The following is a 25,620-nucleotide window of genomic DNA, read 5'->3' as shown; positions in this document are numbered from 1 at the left end:
ATGTGTTGAGTGTGTGTGTGTGTGTGTGTGGCATTTTACCAAAAGACACATCCAATCTTTTCCCCACCTTGCTTGCCTGCTCCCCCATGTTAGCCAGGCTTGAGCCCCAGTGGAGCAGTGTCCCCAAGGTTTTCTTTCCTAGTGTGTGGAGACAACCAGCTACTGTGCTCACACCCATGCCCACATGTGTGCAATTCACACACAGACATGTGTTCATATGTACTCGTGCACACACGCACACACACACAGAGTGGTTGCTTGAATCTGTATTTCAAGGAAAGAAAGAGCATAGTGGGAGTGGCGAGCTTGCAAAGCCATCAAGCCAGGTGGAAAGAGGTGTGGGTGGCTAAGGAGGTCACACCGCATTGTGAAGGCTGACCTCCCTCCTTGCCCTCAGGGGCCTGTCCCCTCATCCAATCCTGCTTCATCCAGCAACGACCAGTGACCCAGGTGGTCTCCTCATCCCCAGGGCAGTGTCCTCACACTCTGGACACAAGTTCCACTCAAGTACTCCCCACCTTTGTCCTCAGGCCACTGGACAAAACTGGCCCATGCTCTGCAGCTAAGGGCTTCAGGTGTCCAGATCCTGACCCTGCTGCCCCCCATGTCCAGCACCCTCCCAGACCCCAGCCTCAGTCCACACCCCAGGCCTCTCATCCCCTCTCTCCCCTGAACTCACCCTGTGCAGTCCATCTCCTGGGCCCCTGATGGCATTCCCCGGTGGCATGTGATTGTTACCACTGTCCTGTCTGAGGCTCTCTCCCTCCCCCACACTGGTCCCTTCCTCCTCTGACCAAAGTCATCTGGGAAAAGATGACCAACTGCCACCTCGTCATTTTCCAACTTGAAGCCACCTGTTCTCCCAGCTCCACCCTCAGCGCATGTCCTAGTTGGGGTAACGGAGCTGGGTACGGGGAGTCTGTCTGAGAGGTGACTCCAGGAAGCTCACACAAGAATGACAAGAGGTTGTCCACAGAGAGACTTCCACCTGGAGTTCTGCAGGAAGCAAAGGACAATCAATGCCTCGAGGACAGCCGGGCTCTTGTTTCTGTTAGTAAGTGAGGAGCTAGAATGCACTGTGTCCGTGAATGAACATTGACTTGACCTGTATCAGTCACAATATTAGTGAGAGAGACAACGTGTGTGTGTGTGTGTGTGTGTGTGTGTGTTTAAAGTATAAAGGAAATTATAAAAAAGCAAATTTGGTGGGGATTTCTGGAATGTGGAATGATTCTATTTCTGTACATTTTTTTTAAAATAATGCACAAAGGCAACATATTTTAAGGACTTAAAGATTAAAAAGAGCATCAGCAAGACAACAGGACCAGAGGAATGGCGTCTTCTGCAGTCTTGGAGGCTGGCTCTGCTCTTTGCACCCCAGCTTCCATCCTTCACGTCTCTAAGGAGATCACACTAATGTCATGAGTGTAAATTAAGATGTCATCTTGTGTCTCATAAGACACTTTCGTCTGTGACTAGCAGAAGACCTGACCACATGAGTTTAAATACATGAAGCACATGGTTGTCCTGCAGCAAGCATTGCTGAAGTTGGTGGTCTGGGTGCTGGTTTAGAAGCTCAGTGCTATCCCAACCAAGAGCTTTTGTATCTCTGGGATCTTTTCTCCTAGTCCCGAGATGGCTGCAGCAGTCCTAGCCATCACAGTTTTGTCCAAGATAGGAAAGAACAGGAGATGGTGCATTTGAAGAGCAGTCTTTTCTCTTAACTCCACGGTTCACCTCCACTTCTACTCCACTGGCTATGATGTAGCTGCACCATTAGAAGGGGGCTGAGGAGCAATTGCTGAGAGGATATTCACGGAGTCATCCACCATGACTGACTGTCCTATATCGCAAGCTCTGTGCCTGACACACAGCAAGTGACTTGTAATGCTGCTGGTCTTGTGGGTTCCCATAGGGGCTGCCTTTTCCTGCTCTTCAGAAAGTCTCCTGGAAATGTCCTGCTTCAGGAACAGGCATCGGCCTCGCCCTCCCCAGGCCCACCTGTTCCAAAGACCTGTCCCCATTCCCCAGTGCCTGATGTGGAGCCGCCTGTTCACAGCCAGGCTGAGACAGCTCTCGCCAGCTGAGCCTGCTTTCCTGGGCCTGTCTGGCAGCACCGCCTGCCAGGGTCACCTACATGGACCCAAATGGTCTCCATGGGCTCCCCAGAGGGACAGTCTAGAAAAATGGCCCAAACCCAAGGACTAGCCTCTGAGGAACAGAAGCTGTGATGGCCCCGAGGGCTTGGGCTCCTAGCACCCTCTGTGCAGGTGGCTCTGAAGTCACCCAACCTCCACAGGGGGTCCCGGCAGCTGTGGACCCAGGCAGGACCCATGGCAGTGTGCTCTCTCTTGATTTGTGGACCTGTCCACCCAGGGGTCCTCCCACTCGGCTGCCCGAGGGTCTGCAATGCTTGAGTGGAAAATGCAGAGGACACACATTGGCTTTTGTCCTCCAGTAGAAAAACAATCAAGGGGTCAGGAAATGGCAAAGGGGCCTGGGAATCCAGGTTGGGCTCCTGGATCCTCGAGGGCTGGTCACAGCAGGACTGTCACATTGGAGGTAGGAATGATTTTGATCCTAACTTCCCCAAGCTCCGCCATGTTCCTGGGATGGGCTGAGACCCTTGTGTCATCGTGATTACCACCACCTGCAAGGAGCTCAGAGGTCACCTCACTGAGGGTCAGGAGGCAGGCTCCGTTGCACACTGAGCAGAACGGAGCCCACCCTTCACTCCAGGCCTGCCCACCCTGGCCACTAGGCCACCCTGAGACCACTCAGAGCGCCTGCTGCAAGCACCCCCTGTACACAACCTCTAATTAAAGCCCATGGGAACAGCTCCAGGTGCCACATTCCCCGGAGGGGCCACTGAAACTGCTTATTAATTCTTATTTAACACAGCACAGGACTTGGCCAAATGCTAGCTCTACGTTTCAACCCTTTCAATCTCAGAGAAACGACTCCAAAGCTCCAAAGCCTCCCTCCTGTCTGGATTATTGTCTGGGAATGCAGAAAAATCCTGTCCTGGGGCCCAGGGAGAAGGAAGTCAGGAAGCTGGTCCCCTGTTTATTCCTATAGCAGACTGAGGGGAATGTTCCTTCAAGATGGGCTGGGGGAGAGGAAAAGGGAGCCATGGGAGGAAGAGGAATTAGAAGAAGAAGAGGAGGAGGAGGAGGGAAGGAGGAGGAGGGAGAGCAGGGGAGGAGGAGGAGGAAGGGAATGTGGAGGGGAGGAGGAGGGGGAGGAAGAGGAGGAGAAGGGGAGGAGGGGAGGAGGAGGGGAGGAGGAGGGGAGGGAGAGGGGGAGGAGGGGAGGAGGGAGGAGGGGAGCAGGAGGAGGAGGAGGGGAGGGGGAGGAGGAAAGGGGGAGGAGGAAGGGAGGAGAGAGCAGGAGGATGGAAGAGGAGGAGGGGAGGAGGAATAAGGAGGAGGGAGGAGGGGAGGAGGAAGAGTAGGAGGAGAGGAGAGGGAGGAGGGGAGGGGGAGGAGGGGAGAGGGAGGGGAGGAGAGAGCATGAGGAAGTGGGGGAGGAGGGCTTCTGAATGAGGTGGGGAAGAACCAGGACAGGACCCTGTAAGATTCGCCCAGGCAGAGTCAAGAATGGATGTGGAGGCTGAGGGGTTGGCTGGGCTTCATGTCCTGCATAGGGACGTGGAGTCTGCAGTGGCTGGAGGACAGGGACAGAGGGAAGAGTCGGGGGTGGGAGTCAGGAGGAAGAGGGGCCTTGAGTCAGGTCCGACTGCAGTGGGTTTAGACCCCCAACTCACCTCCAGATGCTGCTGGGTCAGCTCCAGCACACATCCGCTGTGAACCCCTCACCATGTCTTGAGGGCACCAGGCTGCCCCACCCCATCCCCTCTCCCCTGGACAGTCCCCACAGCCTGGCCCCACCCCCGAGCAGTGGACATGCACACAAGACAGACCGTGCCACCCTGGCCCTGGGAAGCCTTCACAGCACCTGCTGCACTGGGAGGGAGCGGGAGCCCCATGCAGGCACCCGTCAGCACATGAATGGACACAGAGAAGTGGCACAGAGGCACACTGAAGTTGGCTGCAGGACAGAGGGACGGCAGGACATTGCAGGGTGAGCTGAGCCAGACCTGGGTGGAGGACTGAACACCTGCTTTCCTACGTGGAGGCTGAAAATGCTGCCAGACTCCAGAATGGTGACAAGGAGAGGCTGGGAATCGGAGGCGGGGAGGAGGGCAATTGAGCCCAGGTGACAGGGACAGTCAATGTATGTTGATCAAAATAAAATGAACATCAAGGGAGTTTTTGCCTGCAGAGCCCTGAGTGGCCGCGAGAACCTGCCTGACGCCTTCAGCTCATGCTTCCACCTTCCCCTGGATCCTCCTGTCCCCACTGAGCAGTCACCTGGGGCTGATCATTGGATCCCAGCCACACTCAGGTCAAGAGAGGGTCCTGGAGGTGCCAGGTCTGAACCCCTGAGGGAGCTGTGCCTGGCTGGCCTCCTGGTCCAGGGGGAGGGCACACTGGGAGGAGAAGGATGTGACTTGTCATCTGAGGAGGGCACAGGCAGGCACAGGTAGTCAGGCGGCAGCTGCCAGCGCATGGTGCACTAAGAACCACTGAGCTGCAACACTTCTGGGCCATTCATCACTCCTGGCAGCGAGACACGGTGTCGATGACGAGGCAGGCTCCAGAGGGAGGGAACAGGCGCCGGCATCACCTGGGCTGTGACCTTTCTCCAGACACTGGGCAGACATCGTGGCCTCAGGTGACACGGAGGCTGCTCCTCAGCCCAGAGATGAATTCTAAGCAGACTGAAGAGTCACGCTTAATGGGACGAGTCTCCTCCACACCCCATCCATAATATGAACATTAATATAAAGAGGAATAAATGCAAATCTCTATCTGCATGAAACAGGAATGAGCTCTTGAAATGATAGACATTTGGACAGAGCATCAGGCTGAGCCACGGACCTCACAGGAGCGATCAGCACTGAGCAGGGACCCCAGCACTGCCCGGATGTGCAGGATCAGCCCCTCACCTGCCCGTCCTGAGCACTGGGCTTTATGGGGCAGAAGAGGACCAGACGCCCTGCACTGTGCTGACAGGCTCCCTGCCTCCTGACTCCTGCCAGCCCCTCTCTAGGCCCAGAGCAAATGAACTCTCAGAGATGAAGCCCTTGGCTCCTCGTGCTTCCTGCCACAGGGCCTTGGGAGGGAGGGTCTCTGTCTGGAACACTCTCCTCCTGGAAATCGAGGCTGGCTTTTCTACCTTCGTTGTCCTGAATGCTGGGTCTCGGGGTGCTCGCCAGCTTTCTGTCGCTGGGGCAACAGGCTAAGATAATCACACAAAGGAGCAAAGCTGTATTTGCTGCTCGGTGACGTGAGAGTTTTCCGTCTGCCGTCTCCTGGCCCCATCTCTCTGGGCTCGTGGTCAGGGCAGAGCATGTGGCTAAGAGGCCACTCATCCCAGGGCATCTGAGAAGCAGGGACAGGAGGACAGGCCAGCACCCCCTTCAAGGGTATATACCAGCGACCTAACTGCCCCCACCAGTCCCACCTCTTTGGGGGTCCCACTACACTCTAGGAGTGCCACACACTGGGGACTCAGCCTTGAACACACAGGGCTCAGGGGAACATTTAAGATCCAAACATAACACTAAGTGCTCAGAATGACACAGTTGACATTATAAACTGTCACCACTCGCATCCTAATATTCTTTATTTTGCAGTTTATGTTTCTTGGTACCTAACAACTTTTATCATATTATCTTAAGGGAGATGCAGAAGGGCTTAGGCAGCCAGGGCAGGAGGGCCAGGGAGGAGGTCAGAACAAAGGAGCATGGGGAGGGTCTTTTAATGAGGTCAACTTCCTTTGAGGAAAACACTGGTCTCATGGACACAGCAGGGACCCAATCCCACAACACTCTGTACTTGTGCTCCAAAGTGGGGGATTCAATAGAGAAACTAAAACAGACTCGAGGTCAGAGTGGGCACCAATCAATAATAGTGAGGAGCACTTGGTCTGGGGAGAGAGAAGGAGAGAAGAAAATTCCAAAGACCATGAAAAGAACAAGCCAAAACTCCCCCACTGGACTCCCAGCTCCAGGGCCCCTTCTCTTTGGAGAAGTCTGTCTCTATACGTCTGTCACCTTTGCAATAAACCGACTTCTTACTTGCTATGTGTCCTGTTCAATTTTCACTGAATAGAGGCAAGGAACCCAGCACTTCTAGACTGTAATAATCTTCTCACCCAACACATACACACACACACACACACACACACACACACACATGCACAATTCCTGGACAGTGGCCTTCACTACAGTTTAATTACAGATTTTCTAGGAAACAAAGAAAAACTTACTCTTTGGTTTTTATTAAGAAATCTCTTCCTAGAGGTGGGGTTGTAGTCAGAGGTAAAGTACTTGCCTGGCATGTGCGAGGGCCTGGGTTTGATCCTCAGCACCAAATAAAAATAAATAAGTTAAACAAGGGTATTGTGTCCATCTACAACTAAAAAAATATTTTAAAAGAAATATCTTAATTTTTATCTCCACCCTCCACCTTATCCCCCCTTTCTCTCTCTCTCCCCTTCTCTTTCCTGAGGTGGGGAATCTGGGCATTTTGAACACTGGTGGGCTGGTGTGAAGAATGAAGGCCCCACTCACACACCTCTGAGCCTGCTCTCCCAGCTGAGCTTGGCTTGTGGTTAATGAGACCACGTGGTGCTTGGAACCCCTCCTCCTTTTCTGTTTGGAAGGGTGGGGTCTGTGACTGCTCAAGCTTGGGTTGGGATTTAGGAACGGAGACCCTCTGGCGTCCACTCTGGCTGTGGTTCTCCGCTCTGCTGCCACGTGAGGCTGCCTCTGAGGTCCTCCAGGTTGGCTTGGGCTCAGCTGCTGGGCTGGGAGAGACCCTCCATTTCCTGCTCAGCTCAGGGTGTGGCTCCATAATGAACAGTAAGGAGCGTTCTTGTTCTTGAGGTGCTCTCTTTCCGTGATGGGTGGTCCTAGGGAAGAAGAGGGGAGGTAAGGCTGTTTCTCCAGCTCCAATCTTTTTTGTTTCATTTTTTGAGTTAAAAAAAGGGTACGTAATCCAAACAAAATCTAAGCTCACCGTGCTTCCTACTGGCCCTGGCCCATGATTCAGGTGTGTGGGAGAGCATGCCACAGCTTCGGGACATCCTGGGGTGAGGTGCTGTGCAATGCCCCCTGAGCACCCCGAGCCCATCCAGGGTGGGTACATGTGCTGGCTATACCTTTGATTGACCTCTAAAATATTGGAATGTATTATCCAGCTAGAAGATGGTGCAGAGGGAGAGGGACTGAGACTCTGATGGCTGGTCCGGGAATTGATGGTTTAGAGAATAAGTCCAGGGCTTGATGTGAATTTGTAAGTGGCAGCTGGACTTCCTCGCACCTTGGGTGGATTTCCACTTAACAGCTTTCTACAATGCTGCCTTAAAAGGGATGGTTAGGGGGCCATCTGGGGTCTCTCTTTGGATCACTGACCTAAGTGGAAAGACCTTACAGTCTGTCTTCTATACCCATACTTCCCTGGGACAAGGACCAGGAGAGGACTGTCAGGTCGGTTGTCCACTGGTCAGGGGAGAGACAGTCACTGAACACCTACACTGCTCCAAAGATGATTAGTCCTCCTCACTACCCTGCACACAAGGTACTGCCCTCCTCTTTTGCAGATAGAGAGGCTGAGGTCCAGAGTAAGTCCAGTTTTGCAAGCTGGTCATCTGTGAGCCAGATGTGCCCCAGATCCGGAAAGGAGTTTTGTTTGTTTGGTTTGTCTTCTTATTTATTTTCATTTTTGTTTGGCTCTGTTTCCTTTGATTCTTAGCAGTGATTTAAGAAACAGTTTGGGCTCATTGCCAAAATCTAAAAGACCTGATTTCATAGGATGAACCTCAGCCCGGGAGGCGCCCACTGGGTGCTGCGTGGGAAGGCTTTGTGCAGCAAGCGGCTACTGCCCCCTAGTGGAAGCAGGAATCTCCCCGTGCTCAGTGCTAAGCTGCCCACCACCTAGCTGAGGCCTGCAGGGCTCTGAGCCTCCAGTTCTAACTTTAGCTGCCCCTGATACCATGTTCAGGAAGCGACTAGCAGAGGTTTCAAGTCCCCCTGGCCGAGCCCTGCACTTGTGCCTTTGCCTGAAGGGACGTTTCTTAAGACTTTTCTTTGGCCTCACTCCCAACAGTTTTTCTCTAAAGTCCCATGTGCAAAGTGACTGTAGCAGCCCCTGCTGAGTTCGGGGGCAGCGACATAAGGGGTGGGCCGTTCCCTCCTCCTCCTTCTTCCCCCCAGTTCTTCTCCGTGCAGGGGCAGCCCCTGGAGGGAGTCTGAGCTGTGCAGGGGGGCTGAAGGACATGTGGATCCTGCGGTGTGGGGGTGCCAAGGAGGTGGTTTCTGGACACACCTTCAGGCTGGCACCAGAATTCGCAGACTCTGTCCTGATTCTCACCGTCCCAATGGTGGGGACTGTGTGTCTTTGCTTTGAGCAGAAGAGCTCATTCCTATGGGAGTGTCTCTCGGCATTGCTCTCCTGACATCTTGGGCCAGACAGTTCTGCTTGTGGGGTTGTCCAGGGCACTGGAGGGTATCAGCTGCCCACCTCGCCTCCACCGTGGAATGTCCATACCGTGAAATCACACGTCGTGCAGAACCAAAGCTCCTCGAGGCACTGGGGACATGGTCCAATATCCTCCTGGGGACAAGGGGCCCCTGTTGAACTCCGCTGACCTACAACTATGTCATTCTAGAATGTCTCCTTAAGCGGAAGAAGCACATAGATGACAGCTGTCTGAGAATTCGCCCCGTCTATGGAGATATTATTACAGACACGTGGTTCAGTTGTGATGGTGATAAATGGCTACACTGTTACAGTTTCTACCAATTTCTTCCGGGTTTTCAACAAATAAGATAAAATGTTCCATCTATAATTAGTAAAATTAAACCAGCAATCAATATGAAGAAAGTCATTTTAGAAAGAGGAAACCATGCTCAAAGACCCTGATACTTTTGGAGCTATGACACACAACATTAGCATTTGGGGATTGGTGACAAAGCACCAAAGTGTCATTTGTAGCTTAAATATCAGCACAGATAATCTTTGTCTGATTTTTCCTAACATCTTTTTAAAATAAGCAAGTGTTCTCCCCAAACTGCAGATGGCTCCTTTATCCTCACCATTTAAAACAACCAAGGTTCTACAAGTCGCTTCTGTTGATGGTCATTTACAGACTCTGTCAGACACTCTGTTAGGCTTCTGATGTGTGTTAATCGATTTGATTCTCATAATTTTAAGACAGAAGTCCAATTTCATGCAATAATGAAATCAAGCAAGCAAGTAAATAAAACAAAAGCTAGAGGCTTCTCTTCTTTCCACGTCTCTGCACCCATCCAATGGGTATTGAGGCTTTGCCCTGCGAGACACCACAGGACAGTCACCCATGGTCCTTCACCAGCTCTTGTTACATTTTTTTCATAGAGATCAAGAGACCCAGAGGGTCAGAACCCTAAGAAGTCTATCCTCAAAACCAGCAAATGACATAGGATTGAAACCTACTCACAGAAAGTAAACACACAGTGAAGCACAAGTCCTCCTTGGCACGCATCTCACAATGTGTGTGCATAGACGTGTGCGTGCAGCACAGGAACCTCCCAATCAACCTGGACTGGTGCTATCACCTGAGGGCGAATTCAGGAGACAGAAACGGGAGTGTCCTGGGCCTTCCTCCTCCACCATTGCTGCAGACCTCCATTGTTCAGAGGGTCCTCTCTGCCTCCTTATGCCTCCTAAACATTGCCCCTAGATTGAGTGACATATGTCAACGACCCTGGCCACAGGTGGCTTGCCACTCTGGAGTGTGTAGGTTGAAAGGGTGGACAGTGCAGAGACATCATTTATTAATAGATGTGTGTATAAGTCCAAAAGGAGGCTTCCTTGATTTTGAAGTTGTGTCTGCAGATAAACACCCTGACTGTCCCAGAACAGATAAACGCTTCCACAGTGACACAATCGGGACGCATGCTTTGATTTATTCACTATGCAGTCCCTTTCCACATGAGTATGTTGTGCCAGAGAAGCTTGGCAAGCACAGCAGGGTTTGGTGGCTGCTCTCCCAAAAGTACAGGCAGCCGAGCTCCCGGTCCTCAGCTACCCTACTTCAGATCCCATGTCCCAGCCCATGAGGGCGTCTCCATCACATCCCGTTCCTTTGTTCTTCTGATTCTCAAAGAGCACGCTGAGCCTGGTTTCTAGGGCTGCAGTATGAGCCTGTTTACTTGCTTGGGTCCAATTACAAATAGGCTTGCGCTTCCAGCATGAAGATTCTTTCCCTTCTGGGATCACGTGTGTCTCCGATGGTCAGGGCACTTCACCTCCTATAAAATGGTAAATTCATATCTAGTTCTTCGGTTACCAGGAGAGATGGTGAATTATCTCAATTGACAAGAAAACACACCAGCTCCACTGAGATGTGTTCAGTTCCAGAGCCAGCCATTGAGATTGCAGGACACTTCCTTCTGCAGATGGACACAGCCACCTCCAATTTCCCCACTCTGTGAGATGCCATCTGAGCTGGCGTAGATGTTTTGTCTCTGGGGCCTGTTAATCCACTTGTGATTCTGCCATTAGCTGAAGATCCTCTGAAGCTCCCAAACACCCTCCCTGGAGGTCAGGGAGGTGTGTTTTCAATTTCCTCCTGCAAATTAGACTAGGGCCTACTATTTATGGAATTTTACCTAGGGAAGGAAGTAAAATCTCTGGTGCTTTTTTTTTTTTTTTTTTTTTTTTTTTACTTTTCTGCCCTGGAAATATGAAAGGAGTCGTGATTGAAAGATGGGAGCTTAGTGGATCTTAAGAAGGAGTGAAAGCCATGTCTTGGAGCCTCACTAGGTGGGAAGGGAAGGACTCAGCAAGACCGCTGCCCCAAGATGGTTGCAACCAAGCAAACTCCATTTGCTGACTTGCTGGAACAGACTCATGCATCTTCCTCCCTCACCTCCCTCTCTCCCCAATCAGTTAACATCTGCTCCCAGCTGGCCAGTGCTGGGCACTACAGAGATGAGAAGCAGGTAAGGAAGAAATCCTCCCTGTGGGAATTCACAGTCTAATTAGGAAAAGGCGGGCTGTGTTTCTCTGTGAGGGACATGCAACCTGGAAGACAGCACATCACAGACCTGGGACGCAGCCCCTATGGGAGATGCATGATGACCACAAGGTCCTCGGGGCTGGTGTTCCTCCTGTATACCTCATCTCCAGGATCATAAACACATTCCAGAACTGTGGAGGAGATGCATGAAGGAAAGATGGACAGCATGGGGACACTTGTCCTCACGAGGCTTCCTGAGAGCTTTCCCAGCAAGTTCTGGCTGCATCTCTAGAGTTGAACTCAATGCACGGACACTCCAGCTGCAAGGGACCTGCTGGGAAATAGAGCTTTTCTTCAACGTGCAAAGAAAATCCAACTTACTAAGGAGGAATGTGGGTATGCCAAAGGTCTCCACGGTGGGCATGAAACAAATACAAAAGGGCCACTTGTGGTGGAGGGCAGGAAGTAGGTGGGGCTTTCAGGGACTCAGAGGATGAGGCCCAGGGGAATTCTCAGGTGATCTGGAGCCCACAGGCTCCAGGGTCTCAGCATCCTGGGCATACCCTGACCATGGCAGAAGGAGACTCCTGTCTATCAGGAGTTGGCCGCCATGAGCGTCCTGCCTTGGGGAGGGACCTGGTGTGAATAGGCTGCTTCAGCAATGGGGACTCGATCACCAGGGCAGGCCTTGGAAGGACATAAGCAGGTACTGTTATGAGCCATGCCTGGGTCCAGTTCTTTCTCTCCCAGGGTGTGAAGGTCTTGTTCCCTCATATTGAGTTTCCCTCCACCCCACCTTCTCCAGCCTCTGTACATGTGTCCTTCTACAGGCTGTGCTCAACATGGCTGCCATAGGACCATGGGGGACCAAACAGTCTGAACGCCCAGGGTCCACCTCCGAGCAACTAAATCAGGGTCTCTGGAGGTGGGAAGAGGGCGTCAATCATTTTGAAATTAATAGATTTAACCTTGGAACAGTTTTAGGTTTGTGAAAGGGTTGTGCAGAATGTGTAGAGTTCCTGTGAACTCCCTCCCCACTTGGCGTCCCTCTACCCAGGTCTGTGTCACAGGTCTTGTGTCACAGTGCCGGCTACTGGTTATAGCTATGGCCAGTATCAACATTGACCTCTGATGAAGTAATGTCCTTAGTTTTCACCAGGACTCATTCTGTGGTGTGAAGTTCCATGGGACTTTACAAAAATGTAGTGTCCTGTATCCACCTGACTGTGTCAGACACAATAATGTCACTGCCCTGAGCTTCCTGTGCTCTGCTGCTCTCCCTCCTGGTTCCTGGCAAACGCTGATCTCTTCCTATCTGGGCAGCTTTGCCTTTTCCAGATCGGCATCATTAGAACCACAGGGTGGGCTGCAGCCCCTGCAGTCAACATGCTCAGGGGGGCTCTGGGTAATTCTCAACGCCCTGGTGCTGAGAGACACTGCCCTGAAGCACAGGCTCCCCACCTACTCATTCACATGGAAGGTCCTTCATGATGCTCCAGCACCATCCTCCCTAACAGGGAAGGGACATAGCGGGATCACGTGGACACAGGGTGACCTACAGCTGAGGGGTCTTCCTTGGGCATCACATTGTCTTCCTGAGGTAGACTGCGGAAGGTGAAGGAAAGTGTCCTCTTTCTCAGGTGTGCCTGTGTTCTAGAATTCATGAGTCTGACAGACACGTTCATCAAGAATCAGTTCTGAGTCAAGCAGCATTCCCCAGCACAGCAGAACCATCCATGAACCTGAAACCACTGTGGCTCTTACGGCAAGTGCCTTGCAGGCCATGGATGGCCGGAAGTAGCAGGACAGGGGGTGGGAGACAGGGGAGGCAATGGCAGCACTCACCCACCCTGCCCACTGTTCTCACTAGGTCCCTGGAGGAGGGTAGCTCTGTGATTCCATTTTACAAGTGTGGCCATGGAACCCAGGCAGGGAAAAGGGCCTTACCCCATGTCACATAGATGTCAGAGCCAGGACTGACCTCAGGAAGGACATCCTCACATGTGAGTGCTCACTGCTAAAGGACAAAAACATTCCTCCCATGATCCCTGGTGGGTTATGTATTCACAACTGCAAATGCAGGTTCTGAAAGTCCCTTTCTCATCTAACCACCCTGTGAGATCTGCACACCTGGAGATGACTGTGGACACAGGAAATGTACTTCTCCCTTTTTCTGAAAGCCACGTACTGTCATCTGATGAGTGTTAAAATATTCTGAAAACCTCCTTCCTTAGAATGGAAGGTTTGAACATCTCCAGAGCCACCTGTCTCTCCAGGATTGGCAGTGCCGCCTGCCATGGTCTCAGTATTACCTACTTAAGAACAAGTCACTGCCTTATATTTATAGTTATTAAATAGTTTCTCATTCATGGGGGAAATGGCTCTTTAACTAGGTCAACCCTGGTTGGCATTTATGAGTTTTAAATCTAAAACCCACCCATGCTAATGGATTCTGAGCACTACCTCGAATAGCACTCACATAATGAAAACTGTATTTTCCCCCATGGATCTGATAAATAATGTAGAGTGTTTGATTAAAAACAACACTAAGCAGGAAAAATTATTGTGCCAGTTACCCATAAGAAGCTACTCAAGAGTGTGAATAATTGAGAGATGTTTCTGTCCCTGCCCTTGGGAGGAGACCTTAAGAATGAGAGGCTGTTACAGAAACTCCTGGGCACTGTGCAAAAGAGCCAGCTCCAGCCTGCCACTCAGGACTGTCATAACAGGTGCAGCTAAAAGCTGGGTAATGCAGCAAAATCCCAGGATTGGCTCTCATTGGCTCATCTTGGGTCACATGACAACTGCAGGACCAATCACCAAAGGCAGGATAGTAGGATGCATGGAGCCAATGGAAAAAGAGTTGGACTATGGCCACAGTTAGTGGCAGAAGGCAGGGCCCCCTTCCTAACCACAAAAACTGAAGTGGAGAGGAGAGGCTTCCCAAAAAACCAGGGCTCCATTTCCAAGTGGATGTTTACTTCTCAGAAACAATAACAGCAAACAGCTGCCTTATCCCCAGGCCTGGGTAACTCTTTTATTGGGAAAAAAAATTCCTTTGTTTTTAATCTGTTGTCTTGTTCAAGTCTCATAAGCAGAGAGGTAAAGTGTCCCAAGTAACAGTGATGGCAGGAGAAATGGTGTCACTACTACAGCAACCAACCCTCAGTCCCCTTTATAAACCAAAGCAGAATAGGTGGGGAGTGACCTAGGGGCAGGCACACAGGGACCACAGGATCCTGGATTTGCATCTCTAGGATCAAAGACTCTCATCTGTTCCTGGATTTTTCTAACCCTTTCCTCACATCATCCTGTGCCTTCCTCAGAATACCAAGGTCTCCCCCTCTTCTCAGTCAATCACATCTATTCACCTAGAAAATTAGGAAACTCAACAACCCAGGCCTAATGGGTGCATCCAGAAAAGAATCCTGTTCTTCACCCTTCTTCCCTGAGGATCTTCCTCTGATTGGTGAAAATCAAACTAGAAAAGTGAAATAAGACGTAGCAAGCATGTTTGTTTGGAAAAGGACTCATGAATGTTGGTCAGCCCTCCACCCAGCTCAACATACTCTGCAGTGGTTTGGGGGCATGGTATTAGGCGGGGTTCACAGATTTCCCAAGTCTTCTCAGTTGCAGGAGCAAGTCCAGCCTAGCAATGGTCTCTTGCTATGCATCATCAAAACCCTGAACTTTGTGGACATTAGTAGCCCTCCCACCTCAGGAGGCTTCGGGCTTAGAAACTGCCGTGAAGAAAAAGAGTGGTCGACTCCTGCCTTGCTTCACTCCTGCCGCACTTACGAGCTATTGATTCCTTCCTCCCAGAAGTTTCTTTGAACCCATAATCGTCTGGCTTAAGAGCGGAGAGATGCACATCACTGATGACTCCCAAAGTAGTTTTTAGCACTTTTCATCTCTACAGCAAGAGGGCATCGGGTGGCATTCAGCAGAACCAGGTTCACAGGCCTGGATTAAGCACGTTCTTTGGCTTCTGGGAAATGTGTGGTTCTTGCTTTAAGATTTTCACCTCCCAATTTTCAGCAAAGACTTGATGTAGTAGGTGTTACTAAATCTCCTCCCATAGCTCTCTTTTCTGATTCTCAGAATTTCCTTCTTCAGTGTTCATGGGGCCATGTTGTCTTTTACAGTCATATCTTGTCTCACCATTTATAATGTAAGATCATGACATCAATCAGTCTATAAACCTTTTGAGAAAACTCCCCACGATCTCACAGGTATAGGAACTGTACTATGTGCCACTCGGCTTTTTAATAAGGAGAGAGCCGTGTCCAGATGCATATGGCGCCTGCTCTCAGGAAAGCAGCAGACTTTTCTCAGTCCCTAGGAACATGGATGAACTTTGGTGAATTTCAGACAAAGAGGATGGGAGCAGGGTTGGTGAGGGAGGCTTTTCCCACTGACTGAGGTGCCCGTGGAATATGAGGTGCTTCAATGCAGCTGTGGTTGGTTTGTGTTGTGGTTTTACACCTACCTGCTCTCCATTTGAGTGACTTTCCATTTCAGTGTAATCCATCTCATTAGACAGAAAAAGGTGGTTCTCTGTTCTTGGTGACAACACCATTTGGAAAATGACCAAGGAATGTGCAGAAAGCCAATGAATTTACTAACCAACCCCTCATTATGTGTAGGACATGAGTGTCCCTGTTTTGAGCATAAGATATGACCCAAAGCTTTGAGGACCATTAAAGAAGCAGAAACCCCTGTTCTAAGGGCTCAGCCTCTAGAAACAACTCCTTTTTCCTTGGCTGGTCTTTTAAAAGCCTCCCTGCTCTGATTTCTAAATGCATCCCATTGATCCCCATTGTTTCTGTGGTGTTTTGATCCTTCTCTTTCCAATGAACCCCACAAAGAAACAATGTCACCTAAATTAAAACTCCCAGTTATTTCTGGCAAGGTTCACTCATATCTCAAAAGGTGCATTTTATAGAGATATTTATATGTTAAATTGTTTGTAGCTCCAAATGGAGGAGGTTCATACCCAGGCTCTAATCTAGATTCTGTCTGATGCAAGCAACAGTGACAAACCCCGGAAAGGTCCGTGCACTCTTGTGGCACAAAATGGCCCTGGGCACAACTTCAAAGGGGAAGGCTCACTCATAGTACAAACCAAACCTAAAGGATTTTAGAGGTAGTAGCATTGTGGACACTGGGTCCTGCTGGACCATGGTCCCTGTTCTCTTGGAACTGGCCTACCTGCTAACTCAGGTGTTTTTCTCTGACCCCATCAGACTCCTGAAACTTACCTTCAGGACCCAGTTCTGTTTCTTGAATTCCAACTCAATATGATAAAAAAAAATTGCTGAAATAGATTCAGCTCAAAAACAGATCCATGGAACTTTGGATCTGAAAAAGAGAGCTTACCCAGGGTCCCCACTGGTCACAGAAAACAGTGAGCATGACCAGCTCCACAGGGACCTATGCCTGTCTACCCAGTGCTCTTGGTCACTGCAGCTCTGCTTCCAAGCCTGCCCACTGTACCAAAGCTCTTAAGAGTGAAATTCCGGAGAACAATTGAGTTTATATAGTGTGCTTGAGCAAATAAAAACAAAAAAACATAGAAAAACATGATTCACAAATCTGACATTCCCCAAAGAGGTTCTGAGAACTCTGGCCAATAGCATCAAGAGACAGCATTGATGGAAAAATAGGTGAAGCATAGAAACAACTTAATTGGTCCTGCTTAGTCAGTCAACCAGTCAGTTGGTCACAATTAATTAGCAAACTGGCTTCAGGGCTCCTGCAACTAAACAAAGCTCAGTTACCATGGTTAAATGCAAAATTGGTCTGTTCTGTTGGTGCCAGTGCAGGATCAGAGTCCAAATCAACAGCACTTTAGAAGTCACATTTAACAATTAATGCATTAGGACAGCAGATGAGGGTCCTGTCCTTAATGACCGTGGCACAATGGCCCTATGAACAGCTTATTCAATTTGTAGTTGTATTTTGTAATGTTTGTAAAGTTTACTCAGTTCTTCAAACTCCCTTCAGAGCTGTTAGGCTCCCATAACCTGAAGTTAAAATTCTGGTCCAGCTTTGGGCACTGCCTGGTGACTGAGTAGCCAGTGTCAATCAGTGCTTCAGCACTTAAGTGGCTGCGGAGCAGGATGATTGACAGAGTTGATGATGACTCTGTTGTGGAAGCCAGCTGGGTCCATTAGTATAAAAAGGTTTGGGAAGCAATGGAGATGTGCCCAGAGAGACTGCCTAGGAAGGCTGCAGAGCAGGCTGCTGTGTCCAAATCCCACTCTGTCATCCCCTTCCTGAAAATATTTTGGTCCACATGGACAATTGGGTCACTCTGTGAACTTCAGAGAATCCTTCACTCTTCCCTGCTCTAAGGTCCTCCTGGCTCTGTTTATACAAGTGCTCCTGAAGGACTCCACACCTGTGTTGGAGTCTACTTGATTCTTTATACTGAGTAAAGTATGTTTATGTATATAGATGCACTGATGTTTGGGCATAAATATTTAGAATTATTATTTCTTGTTGTTGGATATTTCCCTTAACCAGTGTGAATTGACTTTCTTTGTATCTTCTGATTAATTTTGACTTAAAGTCTACTTTGTCTGATATGTGCAGCTACCCCTGCTTGCTTTCAGTCTCCATTTGTATGGTATGTATCTTTTCCTATTCTTTATCCTCAGTCTGTGGGTGCCTTTGCATATTAGGTGAGCCTCTTATAAGCAACATGTGGTTGGGTCTTGTGTTTTTCCATCCATGTTGCCAATCTATGTCTTTTAATTGGAGAGTTTAGACCATTTATAGTCAGTGCTATTACAGAGAGATTATTTTATTTTCTGCCATTTTGATTTGTTTCTAACACTTAATTCAGACTCAATTCTCCTCTAATTGAATATTTTTCTAGTGAGAGTCATCTATATGCAGCTCTGACATTTTTAAATTTCTTCTCTGTGAAATATTTCATCATGTGTTGCTGTGCTGGCTTGGTGGTTATGGATTCTTTTAGTTTCTGCTTATCATGGAAGTTTTTTGTTTTATCTTCAGTTCTGCAGGATATTTTGTTGAAAATATCAATCTGGCTGGCATCTCTTATCTTTCAGGACCTGGTATATATTATTCCAAATACTCCTGGCTCTTAAGTTCTGTGCTTTGATGTCAGTATAAATCCTAATTGGTTTACCTCTAAAGGAAACCTGCTGTTTTCTCTTGTGGCTTTTAAAATCCTATCCTTGTTCTGTGTATTAGGTACTTTAATTATCATGTGTATCAGACAGGATATTTTTGATCTTCCCTATTTGGGGTTCTGAATAATTCTTGTATTTAGATTTCCATTTCTATCCTAATGTTTGAAAATATTTTGACATTATTTCATTGAAAAGACTGTGGATTCCTTTAGTTTTTATTTCAGTTCCTTCATATGTGCCAGTGATTCTTAGACTTGGGCTCTTAATGTTATCCCAGGTTTCATGAATATCCTGTCATGGTTTCTTAATCTTTTCTTTAATTTTGACTTTATTTTCAAGAGTATGTACTTTGTCTTCAATGCCTGAGCCCAGTTCACCTCTGATAAAATTCTAGGAGGTCCCTGCTGACCTTTAGTATGTCAAGGTGCCCACCAGCTTTCTGCAGGGGAAAGGAGATGGTCTCTAGTTGTCTGTGACTTAGCAGCCAGGTTACCCAACTAGGGGATGCAGTCTTGTGCCTCCTGAAGATAAACTTCATGTATTCATGGACATCAGATCCAGCATGGGCTCTGCCATATGTATTTCAGAGTGTGTGTTGTGGCAGCCCAAGGCACAGGTATTGTAGTCTGGCTGTTTCCTCATCTTTCAACTAGGATAGCTCCCTCTGTGAGTTCCTTCTGGATAGATCACTGAGACAACCCATTTTGGAGGCATTCCCTCTGGTTCTATTCATTGCTCTCTGAAGTGGGGGAGAAGCAGTGTGGATATAAGTTTGACAAGATGGCTGTCCTGCCTAGCACATCCTCTGCCCATGATTAGGGTTAAGGTGCTTGATCTCTCTCACCGTCTTTGCTGCTCCCATCCAGTTTTAAATTGTTCTGCTTCTCTTTCCTGATGGTTTGAGGAAGTGGGCATATGGGCTTCTTTTCTCCCTCTTTCTCTCCCTGTTACCCCTCCCTCTGACCCCATCCTAGCCAAACATTGGGTTCAAGGAATTCAGTCCTTATTTTCTTGCTCTGGTAAGCACACTCCAGGTCCCTCCAGGTCCAAGATGTCCAGTATTGAGTTTAGAGCCTTCACTCAGTCACCCCCCACCCGTTCTTTCACAGCTCCCTTTCTGGGTTTGGAGGGGTCCAAGGTTGCTGCCCAGCTGTGCTCCACCATCTTTTGACCTCATTGCCTCTTTTATTACATGTGGCTTTCACTGGTGATCAATAAGATGCTTTATTTTGAAGACATCTATGTGTGCAGCTCTCCGTAGACATCAGCTAATAAACTAGTTCATGCTTCCCTCTTTAGGAGATGGCTCACCATTTCTGTTACCTTGAGCATCTAGGAATCTGTTTATAATTAACCCACACATTCTACTCTAGGTTAATTATCAAGTCTATATGGTTCCACAGGAATAGCCTATACTTTGCCTTCTTAAAATATAAAGCAAACCAAAAGATGAAAAAGACATTGAACTCTTCATAAGACTAGCCTCACACTCATTTCCACAGCTGTTATTAGTGAGGGGAGGGAGGAAGAAAACACTTGCCAACAGTCTTTATTTCAAAGCACAAACTGTTGGCACATGTTCACATCCTTCAGCTTTTAAACAATCAATGCCATTTTTTCCCCACTTCAAGCATTAGGAACAATGGCAATTTAGGGGCCAAAGAAATGTGATATTTAGATTTTGACAACATGTTTCCTTCCCCAGTATAGACTGTCACAGTCTTGAAAGATCCATTTGGATCTGAATACAGGAGCAAACACGGTCATCCTTAATTTGATCATTGCTAAATAAGTTGTCTTGCAGCTGCCACCAGTGATGAGGGCAGGTTTGCAGAGCTCACTGAGCTGCTTGCATCAGGAAGCCGGTTGTGCCCAGGGGCTGCAGGATGTGATGCCCAGAAACACCCGTCCTACTAAGGTAAAGCCCTCATGGGTTTCCAAAGGCCCCCAATTCAGTGAAATAGGAATAATTGGCCAAGTTCTGTGAAGGAATCAGTTCCCCAGAGGAAGGAGACTTTGAGGGCTGACAAGGGAAAATGGATGAAGATGTAGTCCCACAGTGTCGGAGATGGAGCTTTGATGTGTGGGAGGGAAGAGGGGATGAGACTTGATTACCTCGTTAGCTCCAGCCCAAGGGAGAAGGTGCACCCCTTGCAGGAGGGGGCATTGCCTGCCATTAACACAGCCCTGCTCTGGTCACCCACATTAACACAGCAAATCTCTCAACTCTGCTTTCCCCTTTAAATATGGCATTTCATTATTCCTTATATGCTTTTCAAAAGAGTAATTTAAATAACTACATCAGACATCTCCTAAATACAGCATCTCAGAAATATGATTTTTTCCCAATATTTTCTAAGTAATGGAAGATATTTTGGAAAGCATTGTTGTTCACAGGGCTGAGGGTAGAGTCTATAACTCAGCCAGACTGTATTTATCACTGAAATAATAACACTACTTCCACCATCAGGACTGAAGGACATTCTATTTCTTTTTAAAAACTCTTTTGAGTTTTTTTGTGGTACAGAACTAGAAAAAAAAGACAATCCTGAAATCTATAAGGAAGAATAAAAGATCCAGAAGAGCCAAAGAAATTCTGAGCAATAAGAATAAGGCTAGAGGAATGACTATACTCCAGAGTGACAGTAACAAACCAGCATGGTACTGGTACAAAATACAAGCAAACGTGAGGACCAGTGGGATAGAAGACAGAAATGAATCCACACCTTACAGTCATCTCATCTTTGACATGGGTGCCAAAAAACATAAGGTGGTACAGAGGCAGGCTTTTCAACAAATGGTGCTAGGAAAACTGGAAATCCATATATAAAATGAAGCCAGATCCCTACCTCTCACCCTGCACAAAAGTCAACTCAAAGGGAATGAAATTCCTAGGAACTGTTCCAGAAAAGCTAGAAGTACTAGAAGACATCATCAGGTCAGCCCTCCAATATATTAGCACAGGCAGTGACTTCCTTAAAAAAAAAAAAAAAAAAAAAAAAAAAAAAAAAACTTAAATCTCAAGATATAAAACCAAGAATTAAGGGGTTTGGCATCAAATGAAAAAATTTATGCAAAACAAAGGAAATGATTCAGAGTGTGAAGAAAGAACCTGAAGTTTGGGAGAAAATCTTTGCTAGCTATCCTTCTAACAGAGAATTAATATCCAGAATATATAAAGAATTAAGAAAATTAACATCAAGAAAAAAGATAACTTAACCAATAAGCAGGCAAATGAACTGAACAGACATTTCTCAAAAGAAGAAATTCCAATAGCTAACAATCCATGAAAAATGGCCAACATCTCTAGCAATCTGGACAATGCAAATCAAAATTACATTAAGATTTCATCTCACCTCAATTAAAATGGCAAGCATCAAGAGCATAAATAATAAATGTTGGCAAGAATGTGGGAAGAAAGAAACACTTATTCACTGTGGGTAGGACTGCAAATTCGACCAACTATGAAAATCAGCATGAGAGTCCTCAAAGGACTGGGACTGGAGCTCCCCTGTGACCCAGCTGACCTGCTCTCCGGTGTTTATCCAGAAGAACTGAACTCAGCATGCTACAGTGATACGTGCAGCCCAATGTTTACAGCCACGCAGTTCACAAGAGCCAAGTTAGGGAGCCAGCTCAGGGGACTGTAAACAGATGACTGGATGAAGAAAACATGGTATGTGCACACAGTGGAGTTGTACTCAGGAAGCATGAAATGACGGCATTGGGTAAATGGATGGAGCTGGAGAGCATCGTGCTAAGTGAAAGAAGCCAGACTCAAAGTGAAGGCTAGAATGTTTTCTCTTTAGAGAGAAAATAAGATATTTTGGAAAGCATTGTTGTTCACAGGGCTGAGGGTAGAGTCTATAACTCAGCCAGACTGTATTTATCACTGAAATAATAACACTACTTCCGCCATCAGGATAAGAAATAAGAATTTCAAAAGGGATCTCATGAAAATAGCAGGAAGATCAATAGAGTAGAGGAAAGGCATCAAGCAGGAGGGAGAAGTGAGGGGAAGAGGAGGTTCGGAGAATGAAACAGGCCAAATTAAGCTGCACGTGTTTAAGAGAGCAGCAGAGTGAGTCCCACTATTTATGATCACACAGCACCAATTTTAAAATGACTAAATAGGAGGGTGATAAATAAGGTGACCAGGAGGAGGAAGGGGGAGGAAATGGGAGGAAACTGAGGAATGAAATGGAGGAAATTCTATCATAAGCATGAGTCAATATGTCACAAAGAACCTCATATTTTGTGTAAATACAATGCACCAGTAAAGCATGATAAATGCCTTTTATTAGGTGTAATACACAAATGGGCCATTTTAATTGTATTTAACTGTACAGTCGAGGAACAATGGGTAGTTACTATGGCGTGCAAGGTTACCTTTGAAGGGTTCTCACTGTGTTGTCTTTCTCAAGTTCAAATGGATCTCATTTTACTCGGACATAGTGACATCCGACGTTCTGACAATATCCACACAAAGAACAGAGTGAGTCCTTGTTGGGAACTGGCAGCTCTGAAGTCCCCAGAAGGAGGAGACAGCAGAGCAGGAGCACCTCCAGATGGGCTCCCAGGCAGCGTCTGTCATAGACTGACAGCCCATTTCCCTGCCAGCACTCACATAATGATAGCCTATGGCCGACGCCAGAGCTGCAAGCCTTCTTCCTGCAGGGTCCAGGCAGATAGCCCCAGGCCTGCTGACTGTCCTGCATCCAAGTCCCTGGGACCACTTTCAACCTGCACATCTGATCTTTCCAGGAAAGACCAGCTGCTCCAGAAGATGAGTCGTGCCAGGAGTGGTCAGAACCCATGTGGTCATCTCAGAGGAAGGACTCCACTGGCTCGTCATATGGCTTCCTCTTTTCCTTATAAGAGTCCCCTCTCTCATTTATAGGAAGCAACCTGTGTGAGTGGGAGTCCTGCTCTGTTGGTAGCAGCAGGGGGCACATTTCCACAGGACCAGCAGGTGACCCAGAGGCTTTCCAGAGTACGGGTCTCCGGTCTCCCAAGTAACTCTGCGTTGTATGTCAAAGCCGCCCAAGACAATGAGTCAGCAAATGAGCACAGCTGCATGCCAATCAACCTTTATCTGGAAAACCTGGGAGGCAGGATTGGACCCTCTGCCTCAGTTTGCTAACCCCTGGTGCAGGGGCACCCTCCCGGTGGTCCGATCTTGGGGCACCATTGCCTCTGAGCTATTGTTTAATCTGCAAACCAGACATAACTGATAACCATGCAAAGCTGTTTTTCTTTTTCTTTCTTTTTTTCAGTAGATAAGAAAATAAATTAGTTCTGGAGGCGATTCCATTAACTTCTTTTCCCCATGGACAGAGATGGTTTCATATCTATTTGCAAATTCAATTCAACAGAAGTTCTCTTCCTAGAAAAGTTGGTTTTTGACTTCTCCTTTGAACTGCTTACCATTGGGTTCCTCATATGGTAGCATCTGAGTTAAATGGTGTGTTGGTTTTATATCTGTTTGAGGGTCATGATTTGATCATCCTGGAGGAATTACCATCTACACCCAGACTATCCTGTCAGCCTCTGCTGAGGTTTGCACCAGTGTTAACAGATGGCTGACTCTCTGCCTTCTACCCCTTCTGTGATGTATAGAGAAGGTGTCTTTCTTACCCTGGATCCTCCTTTCTGCAACCAAGCCTCCTGGCCTCTGTCCTGCCTACTGGCTCAAAGTCATGGAGATGGGATAAAGACTTGGATCTTCCAGCTGTCACTAGCACATGTGGCCATCAGGAGCCACAGTCACTGACAATAACCAGGCACCTGCTGTGTTCCAGGGCCTGGAACCATCACTGTGGCATGACCCTAGAGAGGTTGCAAATGGGAAAACTGAGACTCAGAGAGGTCAAGCAACCTGCCTGTGCACACAGAGCTAGTGGGTAATGGAATTTCAACCAGACCTCAAGCTCTTACACGCAGTTGTTCATCTCACACTGTGAGCTCAGCGGGAACGAGTGTAATGCCCTGCGTCCCGTACATACTCTCCATTACCCCCTAGATCTGTACATTTTACATAACCCCCAGGGGCTATGGCAGATGGCAGTGGCCTCTGCAGCATGGACTAGAGTGGACACAGAGGGACAGATGGAGTAGGAGGGTGGAGACAGGAGAGGAGGGACTGGAGGCAAGACAGGGGTTGCTGAAGCAGCTCCTTCATCCCAGCCAGGAGGCCTGTCTGGGAGCCCAGTCCCGGGAAGGCCTGTGAACTCCATGGAAACCACGGGGTGTCCGTCCTCTATCTGTGAGCCCCATTTCTTCTTAGGGCAGCTCTGATTTTATCCAAGTGTCCTGCTCTTGCCCGCAGAGCCAAGGTTTTTAGGGATGCTAACTCCACCCCAGCTCAAGAGTCAGAGCCTTATCCATGTAGGGCCTTCTGTTGCTCAGCTGAGGCTGAGGTAGTAATGTGAGGTCCAGCACCTGAGCTGACCTAAGCAGGAGGAAGTCCGGCCCACAGAGCATGGGAGGTTCTGGGTCACCTCCTGGTCTTTGCAAGTGCTGACCCAGACACAGAAGCCGTGTAGCTCTGATTGTACTTGGGAGCCTTCTCCCAAGGCCTGAGAGGAATGAACCTGCAGGCAGCAGAGCAGAAACATGCAAAACCCCGGAGCAGAAATGAAGAGTCCAGCTGCAGTTTGCACCAACACCAGACCTCCACTTGCGGTCACCTGAGAAGGAGAACTCCCTTGTTAGGTAAACACGACTCAGTCAGGGTTTCCAGCTGCCTGCCTTTCCCTGGCCTGAGACCTCTTAGAACACATCCTCCTTGCTCACCAGCCTGACCTTAGAGCAACAGGCACTGCCAGGACATTGTGCTTGCAGATAATTCAGTCTTGCCCAAGAAAGAACAGAGCCCTCAAGTGCTGCGGAGGGGAGGGTCTTGCCCTTCCCATTTTCCCGGCAGGAGGGGTCTCTGGTGCACACTCTGCAGATCAGGAACCTGCGATTCCCTCTGCTAGACAGCAGCTGTGCCCTAGCTGCTTTCAGGTGATGTTTAGATTTTAAGGATTTCTTGTAAAAGTAATAGAAGGGGACTTGCAATTCCATCTCCAACCTGAAGAGAGCTTGGAAGTTGTCACTCCTGTGCTTAATGAAACAAAACTGGGTGAACTGAAAGTCAGCACCCCTCCTCAGGCCCATCAGAGAACTGAAGGTCTCTGACCTCTTGCCCGAGGTTCTTCCCTGGCCCCTCAGGTTCTGGTGAAGCAGGACAGATCTGCTCAAGGAAGAGAATGACACATAATGTTTAAAGGGTTGAAAGTAAAAATCACCCTGTGGAATCCCATGTCCAGTGAAAGGCTCTGCAGGAGTGGAAGGGAAATTAAGATGTTCCCAGTCCAACAGAAACCCCCCGAGGGCCTCA

The sequence above is a fragment of the Marmota flaviventris genome, chromosome 1 (genome assembly GCF_047511675.1).
Source record: "Marmota flaviventris isolate mMarFla1 chromosome 1, mMarFla1.hap1, whole genome shotgun sequence".
NCBI classification, from domain to species: Eukaryota; Metazoa; Chordata; class Mammalia; order Rodentia; family Sciuridae; genus Marmota; species Marmota flaviventris.
The sequence above is the reverse complement of the archived record's forward strand: the minus strand, read 5'-3'. Positions refer to the sequence as shown.